Source organism: Cynocephalus volans, chromosome 3 (assembly GCF_027409185.1).
Source record: "Cynocephalus volans isolate mCynVol1 chromosome 3, mCynVol1.pri, whole genome shotgun sequence".
Taxonomy (NCBI): Eukaryota; Metazoa; Chordata; class Mammalia; order Dermoptera; family Cynocephalidae; genus Cynocephalus; species Cynocephalus volans.
The window spans coordinates 5,962,034-5,974,199 of record NC_084462.1 but is presented as its reverse complement, the minus strand read 5'-3'; the positions used below and the strand labels follow the sequence as shown (position 1 = coordinate 5,974,199).

Below are 12,166 nucleotides of genomic sequence, written 5' to 3'. Positions count from 1 at the left end.
GAAGAAGTATATATAATCTTAAAGTTAGAAACCTGTACTCATTAGAGTCTTCTCCATGAATGTCCTTGAAGAGGAAACATGATAGTACTATAGTTGCTTGCAAAAGCTTTCAGAAAAACAGCAGAGTAAAACAATTAACTATATGTGGATGACAGGACTTTAAATGGTAGGGTTAAAGATCTAATGAGAGTTCATTGTAATAATGATGCAACTAATAAGGGAATTTGGTGATTTCTGTGGCATAGAACATTTTAACATAATAACAAAAATTATGACTGGTAACATTATACAGGGACTGTACTAGTGTGTTTCTGTTGCTTATAAATATCTGAAATTGGGTAATGTGTAAGAAAACAAAATTTATTGCTTAGGTTCAGTGAGTCAGAGAAAAGGGAGAGAGACCCAAGCCAGGCGCTATTTCAGCCCTGAAGCTTTATTCCACCAATGTGGAGGGGAGACTGAGTCAGATCACTTCCCCCAAACAAAGGAAAGCAGGAGGTTTATAAGACTTTGAGGGCTGTGGCAGAGTAATGCGCAATTTCAAAATCAGTGTTATGCAAGGTGACACAGCCCTTGTAGTCTGATAACATCTGGTCAGTCAGGCTTCTGAAGCATTCCTTCCAGCCCAGCCCAATTGCCTTAAGCTGGCCATGAGGTCTAATATACCTCTGTTTTGTCTTTGGTTAAAAAAAAAGGAAAAGGATGTGAGTTATTGTTATTAGGAAGACCCCCAGACGGAGTATATGGGTGAAGGTCCATCTTCTATAACTTCTTTGTGCTGACAAAAGGGGCGACAAGGGGCTAATGATCTGGGGGTTTTCCTTGTCACAATCCTTGAGGCTGGAAGAGATGATAATGGATATCTCTCATCAGTAGAATCTCAGTTACCTGCTCATGAGTCGTTGTCTGGATGGGCATGTGGAGGAACTGGGAGAATTGCTGTAGAAGTATAGGTCCTATGGACAGGAGAAGGAAGATTATTACAAAGGGAATTAAGATGGGGAGCAAGATGGGTAATAGCCATGAGTTCTTAGACCATCCAGTTGGTGGAGTTTTTAAGCCCATGGTCTTTTCCTGATTGAAAAAGAACATGGTAGGGATGATTAATCTTCCACTTTCAGCCACTCGGTTATTTGAGTGGGCAAGAAGTCCCTAAAATCCCCTTGTAGGTAGCAGTACCAAAGAAAAGATAGAAGTGTGTCCTCAGAGGCTGGGACTTTGGGTGTGTTTGTAAGGAAAGATAGAATTAGATCACAGAAACCCCCTGCAGCTGACATGGACATCAGCCAGGGACAGCTCACGGTTTGGGCGTGTGTTAACTGCAGTAGTCAGGCCTCTGTGGTTCTGGATTCTGACTCCTCTGCGGGTTCCTCAGGTATCTGTGTCAGCCTGATAGAGGTGGGCATGAGAAGTTGAGAATGATACTTCTCAGGATGTCCTGAGAGCTTTGAATTGAAGTCTGGTACTGTCTTTAACCTGCAAAAATGAACCCAGGCACTTATGCCTGACAATTTTGTTGTGGTTGGGGTGGTTAGAAGCACCTGAGGTGGGCCTGTCCACTTAGGTTGCAGAAGTTTTGGATCTAAGTCTTTCAGGAGAGAGAACACAGTCCCCAGCTTAATGTTAAGAGGGAGAAAGGGATTGGAATAGGGTTTTGGTAGGTGGGTGTTAGTGTATTCGTGCAGGAGTAGCCAGGTGTGGTTTAGGGCAGGTAAATAGTCTCCCAAGGGGTGAGGATTATAGGGGAAGTTATCCAACAGAAAAGGTCTTCCCTACATGAGTCAAAGGGACTAAGGATTGGGCAGGTGTCAGTTACTCTGCTGCCAGAAGTGGGTGACAGATTTTGGGAAGATGGGTTGGTTCTTTTTAATAGACCGGACTGGAGTGGTTGTTGAATAACTGGCTTGAGTCTCTGGAGTCCCTCTTTACTGACTGGATATTGGGCTTGGTGAGGAAACATGGAAAGGTTTTTAACTTGTATTTGTAGTGGGGGGGAGGGGTGGTTTAGCGACAGGAATAGTGATATCCCAGACCTTGGGGTTAACTATATCAGGGGTAGGGGGTTAGAGGAGAAAAGCGAGTCTGGGTGGCATAAGAATAGAAGAGGTTCAGGTGGGTTTGGAGTAAAGTACATGGATGCCTGGAACTTGGTGAGGATGTCCCTTTCCAAAATAGGAGTAGGACAATGTGGAATGGCCATAAACTGGTGCATGAGAGGTACTTCAAAAAGAATACAAGGTAGAGGGGAGGTGACCTTTGGTTTGAATGGAATTCCTCCTACTCCTACAACAGAAATGGAGGAATCAAAATGTTGGCCTGAATATTCTGGAAGCACCGAATGTGTGTGGTTCCCATATCTAGTAAGAAAGAAATGAGCTTACCTGCTACTGTTACAGCTACCCAGGGTTCAGAAGCGGTGATAGGCGTGGCAGCAGGGATTGTAAGCCCTGGGCCCCATCAGTTGCAGTCTTTAGGGGCTTGTCTCAGCAGGTCAGATAGCTCCAAACCAGACTTAGTAAGGGTTTTTGGAGGGAGTGAAATGGGTCCAGAGACCCTTTTACTACAGTGGACTCTCCAATGCACCTTCTCACCACACAGGGGACAGGGTGCTGGTGGGGGCCTCGGGTTTGGGCAGACGCTTGCCCAGTGCCCTGGTTTACCGCAATTGAAGTAGCTACTTGGGGAAGCAATGGGAGGCTTACCCTGAGGCTTGCCTTGAGGTGCTCATGGTTTCTGATTTTCCTGGATAGCAGTAGCCAGTAACTGGTATTTGATTTGGTGATGGTTAGTTTGGGGGTTTTAGATTCCTCCTCTCTGTTTCGGGGTTAAGGTTGGTATATTATATGATAGACTCAGTGAGGTGAGACATAAAATGTGCAGGGCTTTCATTAGGTTCCCGAGTAACTTCCTTGATTTTGTTATAATTGACTGCTTTTAAAGAAGCCTTTCTCATCCCTTCTGTGAGACGTGTGAGCATGTGACCTCTCTCTCTTCTATCTGGAGATCTTAGTTGATAGTTCCAATTTGGGTCAGTTCATGGGATGGTTGCGGGACCCAGAGGATACTGAGTCAGGTCCTGAGTGTGCATGGTGTCAGCCTGGGCTTGGGCTGCAGTCCAGACTTGCTCCTAGTCCTCCAGGTTTAAAGTGGAAGAGTGTATAACACAAATGTCATGCCAAGTGAGAATTTTCTTTTTCATATATTGAGAAGGATCTGTAGTATATGATTCTCATCGCTTCTCTATTTGAGCCATATCATTGAAGGAAAAGGGAACATGGGCCCTAACAATGCCCTCAGCTCCCGCCACCCCCCAAAGGGAAAGAATAGGGGAAAGGGAGGTGGGAGTTGTTTGGATATTTCAGGGTTTTGCAGTTTGGTGATACCTGAAAACATGACATTCCAATCAAAGAGAAATAAGCAAAGCACAGAAGGATAAATCCCACATGCACTCACTTAAAAGTGGGAGCTAAGATAGAAAGAAGGAAGGAAAGAACACAGTGATGTGTTGGAATTGCAGAGGGCAAGAACATACCTTGGGCTACAAAGTGGAGTGAGGGGGATAGCAGGAGGGGGAAGGAGGTTGGGGATAATTGGGTGGGGGACACAGGGTACAAACGCAATTTGTGGTAATGGGTATGCTGCCAGTATGAATCTGGCTTTCACATTTTGGGCACAAGGGGTGACAATCAGCTTTGTGTCTCATGAATATTCATCACCAATAAAAAAATTAAAAATTTAAAAAGTTTTTAAAAAATTTAAAAACTCAAAAAAAAAGCCTCTGTAAAATAACTAGTGTTTCCAATTGTGTCCTGTTACAAGAACAGATCCTTATTGAACTTATGTAAATAACTATATTGCCATAAAATAACAATACTCATGAATAGGTTTAAAATCCTGGAGAGATCAAGTAGAGAGAAAAGTAAATGTTTTAATTGTTGAAAAGAACCGTCAATGTTTCAAAATAAAGAAATTGTAGAAACCCCATTTTTCATCACTTAATTCACTTTTATGTAAATATTTAAATTTTGCTCTTTTGACCTTGGTTAGTAATTTTATAAACCCATTAATTTTTTTCATTAGAATAATGGTAGTAACTCAAAGTTGTCAGGAACCTGTATCTGTTAGTTTAGGACATAACACTTTAAAATTATAATTGAACCAAGATTATGACTGATAGCATTTATATCAAGACACAGATTTCTAAGAACCTTACACAATTTTGGAACAGATGTTAATAACATCTCAGTATAAAACAAAGAAAGTCAAACATTTTTTCTTGTTTTGTCAATGTTTTTCATATAGTCTAATTTATCAAATAAGTCAATTGGTTTTGATACATCTCTTAATATATATCCTTTGAGAAGCTCCAGGGCCCTTGGAACCTTTCAAAGTTAGTTCAAGTCAAAAGGTTGAGTTTTCAGAACTTGGTTTTGGAAAGTTTGTCAAATAACAAAGGCTGAAAACACTTACTGTTAAATAAGATCACAAATCACTATAAAATAAAACCAAAGTGACAAAGGATTTGAAAGGCAGAGAGCACAAGAAATTGTGTTGATAAAACATGGAATAAGTTTCCTAGGCCAGTTATCTAAAAGATAATTTTCTATTAAGAGCAGTTAAGTGTTTTCCGGAAATCTGTTTGTTCCAACGCATGAGAGCAAACTCTAACCTTGCATCAGAGTACTTTTGATATTAATGTTTAATTTTTAGAAAAACTTATACATAATTTTTTAAAATTTTAGCCAATTTTTCTAATTCCTTTCATAAATTTACCCTTCACAAACCATCGTAATGACTTACTCAGACTTTCTGTTTTTGTGTACTTCCTACTTCCTAAATAGCCAGTCATTTTATTCTAGGACAAAAATACATTGTACCAGATGCTTTCTCACACCGAAATTATTATTTTTTCTTTCTTAAACTTTCTAACCATAATTATATCTTCATATCCATAGCTTTCTTCATATCACCTCTTCTCCAACATACTTGTTTCTTCTCTCTCAATGTTAAATTGGACTCATTTGCCTAAAAACTATATACAGAATGATCTTTCTGTTTTGGGCTGAGAAAGCTTCTAGCAAAGACAAATGAAATCCTGTTTGATTAGTAAACCCCAGGCAAAGATGTATGCTGATAATTTTTTTTTTTATTTTATACATTCAGGAACCTTAGCATCTAGTAAATGGGGTCCATTTGTCAGAGCAGACTATACAAGGCCCAGTTTGAGTCTCAGCCATTTCTACCAAATAGATATTTACGGTTTTCCAGCCAAAAACTTGGTGTATTAAGTAGTTCTTGAAGGTTTCTAACAAAGGTTCAATATGGGGCAGCAATCTTGAGTCTCCATGAATTATGGAAAATATTTCCTATTTGTTGTTTACTTTTTATAGTTTACATGAAAATTTTAAGAAGGAAACCAAATTTTATTTTTTGTACTAGTGTACTGTTAATATTACAGTTAATTTTAACACAAACTTTGGCCAATCTAGATTATTAAGCTTAGGAAACAAGCGATTTTGAATTGTTCATATTTGTAGATAAAAACCATTTCTAATTTCTGAAGAGACACGTTTTTAATTTTAACAGATCCAAATATATTTTGTTTTCAGATCCAAATATATTTTGTTTTCTTTGCATAAAACTAATTTTTCAGTATTTTATCAATATAACTTAAAGATTTCAAGTTACTGAGAAGAACTTTTGAAACTATGATGATCTCATTTATAAGCATTTAACTCATTCACATTTGTTTAATTTACTAATATCAAGCTACACCCTTATGAGCCAATATTAACAGAGGCCTTTGAGATATTGGATATAGGTCCCCTTTTGCTAGCCATCCTGAGTCCCAAGTGCCATTCAGGGCCATGTGGAATCTGGAGAGGCCATGTGGAGCTCAAATCAGAGGGCAGTATTCACAAAGATAATGTCTAAAAGATATTGTCTCTTTCAGCATGGCCAGGAGACAGAGCTGAGATAAGGCGGAGACATACTGGGTTTTGCCCTGCAGCTGATGGCCCATGTACTGTGGACACATTATGTCCTTTGACCTCACTGTGGGCCTCTGTTTAGTCCCCAGAATTCAGAGGCTTAAAACCAAAAACAAGTTAACAACAAGACATGTGCAGGGCTTTGGAAGAAGCCCAGCAGCCAGTTCTCTTACAGATTTTAGTCCTTAAACAAATTAAGTATCAAACACACCACAAAAATGTGTTGACCAAAAGACAAATCTAGGCAAAGGCTTTAAATCAAATCCTGAAAACACATCTATTTTATCAACAGTTTTTGAAAGTGTCATGTGAACTTATCTACTCAATGAGCACTCATTATTTATAAGCCAATTTGGTACCAAGCAGACAATACAAACTCACGTATAGACATGAATATGTAGACATACCATGCAGCTTACATACATATATATGCAGACAAAAGCAATAAGGATTTCATAGGTTTTGTTTAAAATGTTAATGAGACAGATAAAACAGAAAACTCACTAGTTTAAAAGGAAAGTTGATTTTAAATCATGTTTCTGAAAAATATCAAAGCTTACTTGTAAGGTCTCACCCTATTTTAGAGAAAGCCTCCAGGATATTGGGCAAGATCCTTTCTGGAATGGGGGTATTATGACCTACAGCTTATAGTTTTGGGGACTGGGAAGTTCAAAATCCAGGGAATACATCTGGTAAGGGTCTTCCTTGGTGGTGGCTTCAATGACACAGGGTATCATATTGCAAGATGATGGAAGCAGAGAGAGACTGTCATGTGCTTTCCTTTTAAAGCCCTCAGAATCATTCTCACAATCACCATCAAACCATCAACTTATCATCCCATTTACTAGGGTGTGGTCCTCACAATCTAATCACCTCTTCAAGGCCTCACTTTTCAATTACCATAATAGGATTTCCCATCCCCAACAGTTACAGTGGGAATTAAGCTTCAATGACTTAAAACTTGGGGGACACAATTCAATCCATGTCAGATTTCTAAGACTTTCATACAATAACATATACCTATACAAATATAACTTGAATGTTCATCATCACTTATTATTTAACAATGCTTCTCATGCATCTTATACCAAATAAGTCTCAGTAGTTTATCATCTCTCTTTTTATAAGGAGAGAGAAAAAATTCTTTTGAGATATTACAGGGACCCTCTGGAAACTCCCCAACTTGATTTGAGGTCAAAAGGCTGAATTAAGAATTTGCTCTGGGTTCCAACCAGCTGCCAAAAACAAAACAAAACAGAAAGTAAAAAAAGAATTTGCTCTGGGGAAGTTTGTAAAAAATATCAAAGGTTTAAAATGCTTGATTAAAATAGGTCACTAGGAAACAATTCTTATTCATTTAAACAGAGCAGTACTCAAAAGCCTTCAAAAGCAAATATGGAAAGTTACATAGTAGTAGAAAAACCTTAGCTCTTTGAATAGAGAGGACTCACTTTTATGTAGTAATCAAAGACCTAAAAAAAAAAAATAAAAAAGTCTTGGTTTCCTAGGTAGATTACATGCAAGGTAAAGAAAAATCTCACAATATTTTATCAAGAGCAGATCAATATTTCAAGAAAACTTAGTATGAATGTACTTTTGATGTTAAGGCTCAATATTTTAAAAACACATTATAAGTAAATCCACTCAAATCTTAACCAGGTTGAACACACATAGATTTCCTTTTCCCAGGTTCCTCTTCCACAAACCTTTTATAACATTCTTATAGCCATTTAAGTTTTGTCATATAATCTTCCTCTTTCCCATTGTGGAAAAACCAGTCATAACACTTGAGGACAAAAATTACCCTATTTTTCCCTTAGCAAAAGCATAGCCTTCATACTTCATAGCTTCACTTACCAAAATCATGCCTTACTTTTTCCAAAATAAGTTGTTGGTTTTTTTTTTTTGGTCTTTTTCGTGACCAGCACTCAGCCAGTGAGTGCACCGGCCATTCCTATATAGGATCCAAACCTGCAGCGGGAGCGTCACTGTGCTCCCAGCGCCGCACTCTCCCGAGTGTGCCACGGGCTCGGCCCCAAAATAAGTTGTTTTTCTTGTTATTTCTTCCTTTAATTATCATATATTAATAAAAATTCTTAACTCTTATTTACGTTCACATCTATTTACACTAGCAAGTATGTAATTGTGAACTATCACACCACCATTCTATACATTGGCAATCTATGAATCATAATTTCTAGAATGCTATGCTTCCTTATAAGTAGAAATTTAAAGTGGCACAGAGCATGTTTGCTTACAGACCCAAATATCTTTATTTTTCTGTAATAAGAAGCCAAAAGTAGATAAGCTTAAACTTATGTTCAGTAATAAATGTTTCAGCATTTTATCTTATTTGGAAATTATCTAGATATGAAATGAATATTCATCATTCAATTTAACTTAGCAAAAATCCAAGGGTGCAAGTTACCAAGGAGATTTGGGAAGCCATTTTTAAGTAGACATATTATTTATGGTGTTATTTATTGGTGTTATAACACCAAACAAGAATAGCCATTATGAAGGTATTTCCATGTTAATTATTTATACAGCATGTGCATGTTAGGCAGTCATCAAAAAGTGAGAGCATAAAATTAAATATGTCAGGTTTTTTTGGTTTGCTTGTTTGTTTTGCTGTACTTGATATGTGTGGAGTAATGAACGCTGCACTTACACTTGCACGTTTGTTTGTAGGGTGAACTCGTAGTTTTATCTTAAACATCTGGTAGAAAGAACGTACGCTTATTTCACTAGTAATCCTGGGGAGAACAAAAGTTGTGTGTCTGCATTATATTTAATGCTGACCACTCTGAAGATATGCCTGTTTTATTTAAACCAACAAACTTTAATTAGCTCTTATTTATAAATTATCCCAGATCATGAGAACTTGAAAACATTTTGAGTTTGTTCCTATCTTTCTAAAAGTTTAGGATTACTCAGTTTATGTAAGTGCTTACTTTACTTGAAGGCAATTAAATAGAGCTCTTTTATGAATTTATTTTGTCAATACCATCCAGAGGCAAAAAAAAAAAAATCACATATACATAACATACATAGTCATACATAAACATACAGATAGAAACAAATCTTATAGTTTCCTTTTAAAATTTTAGCCATCTGCCAGATACAATCATACAAAAGTCACTAGTTTATGAAAGAATATCTGAATCCAAATTCTGCTTCTGGCCAATATAATAAGTCATTCACCCAGACAGCTAAAACCTGTTACTAATATTTGTAGGAAAGGACTTTTAAGATTTTTTATCTGCCTTTTGTAAGGAGTCTTTTAGACAGTTAGCTTAGTTGGTTAGAGTGTCGTACTGATAACACCAAGGTCCAGGGTTCCATCCCTGTACTGGCCAGCCGCAAAAAAAAAAAAAGAAAAGAAAAGAAAAAGAAAAACAATTCCTAACTGACTGTTTAAATGTAGCATTAACTCTTGTTGAATTCTGCCACTAGTTTTTTTTTGTACATGTGAATATGAGCACCCTATTTTCTCTATATCTAGGATGAACTGAATTAGAGAATGTCCTAATATTAAATCTTACCTGTATTCCTGGTATAAATGATTTTTTTAAATCATGTGTTATTTATAGTCAGCAATTGCAAACTGATTGATAATATTTTACATAAGATTTTCCTATGTATATGTAGACATGAGCATTTTCCGTAATACTTTATTTGCAATAATGTTTAAAAGGTCTTGGTATCAATATTCTGTTCAAATGCTAAAAGTGATTTTGTACTTTTTCTATTTCTTCAATAGTCTTTCAATATTTTGAGTAGCATTGATTTTAATGTATCTTTTCATGTTCGTCTTTTCATGGTCTGTTTAGATTTTCTAACTCTAAAACTGTCATTATAGGTAGAGCACATTTTCTTAGAAAATTTCCATTTGTGTTTCCAAATAATATTCATTGAATTCTATAAATTGTTATTTGAGTTTAAAAAAAATTAATGAACATTATTTTTAGAACTGTTTTAGATATATGGAAAAGACTTCAAAGACAGTACAGAGTTCCCACGTACCCTGCACGCTGTTTTCCCTATTATTAATACCTCACGTCAGCTGGGAGAGGGGCAGGGAGAGAAAAGAAAATAGAGAAATGTAGGGAAAAGATGGATCTCCAGAGAGGTGAGTGGGAGCAAAATTGGGAAAGGGGCAGCAAAGGTGGAGGCCCTATTGACAGATTGGGGGGGAGAGGAGGAGAGCATTGGATTCATGGCAGAAAAGGCAATGATGTGGTGGGACACAACGTACCAGCAACTGATGACAAGAAGAGCAGAAGGAGAAAGAGCAGGGAGGAAGCAAATTTCCCTCCCCCAAAATTATCATTTGGGCCTCACCCTCACCCCCACCTCTGGTCCATATTGCCTGCTCTGCATGTTTCTTTCTGCTTCTTTGCCTTTGTCTGGATACTGATTGAAAGGGACCCAGAAAAACAGCCATGTCTGGGGTAACTAAGACCAAGCAGAATGTTTCAGTCAGCCCTTAACTTGGGAACTAATAATCATCAATGCCTTGTGGTTAGCAGAAGAATTCAGAGACTGCCTGGAGGTGAAATCACCCCCTCTTATGTTGACTTACTTCAGAGGTTGTGCACCTACAATGAAGGACTGAAAACTAAGTTTCTTTTCTTACCTCTTTAATCAGCTATAAACAAGAGGAAATATAAGAAAGGCAAGACAACCTAGCTGATTATAAACTCTCCCTCTTACTTAAAGGAAAACTGCATCCACGCTAATTAGAAATCAAAGTCAGATATTTTTATGATGGTTGACTGAGGCTATTATCCTTGAACTCTCCCTAGGAAATAAGGATTCTGGCCCTGAGGTAACTTAAAGGGCTTGAAGCTGACCGTAGACTCTGTGACACAGGTTCCCAATCCATCATGGGACCCTGACATCTGACTCAAACCATCTGCTGCTCGCAGACTCACCCCCCCCCTTTTTTTTTTTCAGAACAAAGACCCTTACCTCATAAGGGTCTTTATAAACTCTTCCCTTTTATAAACCCCAGAACAGGCATCAGAAGGCGGGATGATTTTAGCCTGTTCATCACCCAGATGCCAGTTATCTGAATAAACCTTCTAATCCTTGCACCAACTTCTGGACTTTTGAGTCATTTGTTTAATGGAGAGGGCAAGCTGAGCCTAGTCTGCCCGTAACATGATGACAAGGCCCAAAGGGGAGCTCAGAGCCAGAAGGTGGGAGGTGAGCTGGGCTTGCCCCTCTGAGTGCTGCTCAGCCCTGGCTTGACAGTCAAGTGCGAAGGCATTTTGCAAATACATGTCTTGAGCCCGCTTCTCAGAGATTGTCATTCCTGTGGTCAGGTTGTGGCCCAGCCTCAGTAATATTCACTGTGCTCCAGGTGATAATAATCTGTATCCAGAATTGAGCACCAAGGCTCTGTGTCCTCCATTTCTGAGGGCTGAGGTCACCTATGATCCAGAGAGGTGAGGGGGGCTGTGCTGTGCATTGGGTTTGATCAGGGCCCTGTCTGTCCTCTGAAGAGAGCACAGTCCAGCCCAGCCCCATACTGCTGCAATGTATGTTTGGGCTTCACAAGGAGGGGAGCAAGTTCTGACAAATGAGTCAAAGAAACACAATTGTCTACGGTAAGAGTTTATTGTCACTGCATCCCCTTGGTGTAGTGGGCATCAGAGGACCCTCTTTCTACAATATGAGGCCTTTGCTGTGTGCATTGTTGAAATGAGAAGGGGGTGTGAAGTTTCTAATATTATCATTGTTATTACTGGCGGCTGGCCAGTACAGAGATCTGAACCCTTGACCTTGATGTTATCAGCACCACATTCTAACCAACTGAGCTTACTGGCCAGCCCTTTCTAAGCATTTAACAGCCTATTTTCACATTCAGGATTGACTTCTAAAGACTCATATAACCCAAGGGAAAAACCCAGAAGAGGAAAGAAAGGAGTCGGGAATGGCTCCTACTGAGGTAAAGTGATAGTCCTGGTTGATTGTTCTGTGCCCTTCCTTTCTGACATATGGGCACTGGACTTGCTAATCTTCTCTGACTCTGAAGTGTCCTGCATGACATGTTTGCTCGCACTCACCCATGCCTTCCCTCAGTCCCTCTATCTCCACTTGGATTCCATCTCACTGTGACCCAGTGACGTGGAACTTGTGAAGAGGCTGCACTGGGCTGGTCCTGGGAA

At 38.7% G+C, this 12,166-nt stretch overlaps 1 protein-coding gene across 1 annotated transcript in view; it reads right to left on the bottom strand.

Moving 5' to 3' along the window:
- The window catches only part of LOC134372946 (zinc finger protein 208-like), a 563,224-nt gene that overhangs the window by 40,494 nt on the left and 510,564 nt on the right, over positions 1–12,166 (bottom strand).